Source organism: Gossypium raimondii, chromosome 2 (genome assembly GCF_025698545.1).
Source record: "Gossypium raimondii isolate GPD5lz chromosome 2, ASM2569854v1, whole genome shotgun sequence".
Lineage (NCBI taxonomy): Eukaryota > Viridiplantae > Streptophyta > Magnoliopsida > Malvales > Malvaceae > Gossypium > Gossypium raimondii.
In genome coordinates this window covers 23466033-23467796 of record NC_068566.1, presented here as the reverse complement: position 1 = coordinate 23467796, position 1764 = coordinate 23466033, and the positions used below count along the sequence as shown (strand labels likewise).

At 31.6% G+C, this 1764-nt stretch overlaps 1 non-coding gene across 1 annotated transcript; it reads right to left on the bottom strand.

Moving 5' to 3' along the window:
* Positions 1-1322: 1322 nt before the first annotated feature.
* LOC128039481 (small nucleolar RNA R71) lies at positions 1323-1429 on the bottom strand. Its single transcript, XR_008193985.1, has one exon. It is a non-coding gene; the product is annotated as a small nucleolar RNA R71 (small nucleolar RNA).
* Positions 1430-1764: the final 335 nt, after the last annotated feature.

Genomic DNA, 1764 nt, shown 5'->3' with positions numbered 1-1764 from the left:
TAAGTAAGAATAGTGAAATTGAATTTAGAGGAAAGATATTTTAAATATATTAGAAGAGGTCTACTATAGCCATAATTACATAATTATTTAGGAACTTTTAGTTTTATGAAACATTTTCTGCACTTCTTTTGTTGAACAAGTCTATAAAACTAGAACCAATTTTTTTCTTTATTTCGAAGACTGCTAAGAATAGAGGTTAAAAATATATTTTATATAGTCCAGTGATATATTTCGTAATTGTAATGTTTTGGAAAATTCATGCATACCCATATTCATGCAAACTCATACATATTTGCTTGAGGACAAGCAATAATTTAGGTTTGGGGGTGTGATAACTCTTGAAAGGAGTTATATTTTAGGCCTCTAAACCGCAGTTCTACATTTGTTCTGTTTTCTTTTTTTTAAATACTGTGATTCATAAAACTTGAAGTATGTTGATTATCTTCGGGTTGGAATAATTTGGGCGAATATTGAATTAACTGTAGTGCCCATGATATACTTGTGATTAAATTTACTGTTTCATTCAATTCTTTTTTATTTGGAATGCATGCAAGCTCTAGACATAGTTGATTGCATGTCATGAACTTAGATGGATTTGAATTTGAAAGGATTAAATACACATAATTATTAATCGAATGGTACTGTGAGTATTCGAAAGAATATTTACAACACTCTAGACATAGAAGATGCGATCTGTGTAGGTATAGGACATTAGTTGGGTTATCATTTCGAATCTTGTAGACATACACAGACTCCAAATAATATTTTGAGTTTACTCTCAAAATAAGTAGACTACAGTAGTAAATATCTGAGCAGTAGTTTAGTCATAACTTTGCCATTGCATTATTATGTTATGAAAATATTCCCTGAATAATTCCAACCTTTATCATTCAATAGCAAAAATGCAGTGTACTTGTTCCTTTTGATTTTCCATGACATTTAGATTTTTGTTCAATTTTCGGTTATAATTGATACTATTAGTTCATTCATTAATTCCCTCACAAATTTATACTTTGTTCCTTTTGCACAATTTCATGCTTTAAATCTTCAGTAATACTTACTAAATCAAATCAACTTCCAATCCCTATGGAGACGATACTCACTCATCATTATATTACTCGAAGCGACGTGTAAACTTGTATATTTGCATTATTTACACGCAATAGTGTTCCTGAAGATGCCTTGTAGATTAAACTGTTTCCTTATTCGTTTAGATATCGTGCAAGTGTGTGGTTGAATGCTTTGCCATTGGGAATAGTGGCATCATGGAATGATTTTTCCAGAGATTTTTTCTACAGTATAATCCCCCAAATATAAATATCAAGCTTAGAAATGACATCAAATCTTTTCAGAAATTAGAAGATGAAACGTTATATGAAGCTTAGGAACTATTTAAGAAATTACTTTAGAAATGTCCGATGCATGGATTCCAGCACTAGACATAGATGGAGATATTTTATAATAGGTTGAATGCACATACGAGGATGGTAGTTGATGCCTTCGCCAATGGTACCTTGTTTGATAAATCTTATAATGAAGCATATGAGATTTTGGAAAAGATTGCTAACAATGATTATTAATATCCGACCATAAGAGTTTGGACGGGTAAGAAAGCTTCTGGCACCATGGATCTTGATGCAATCACTTCATTGACAGCCCATGTATCATCTTTTACTAATATGATCAAGACGATGAAGATACCAACTGCAATTCAGGAGGTGAAAGTAGTCGGGCTAACATGTGTTTATTGTGTTGAAGACCATG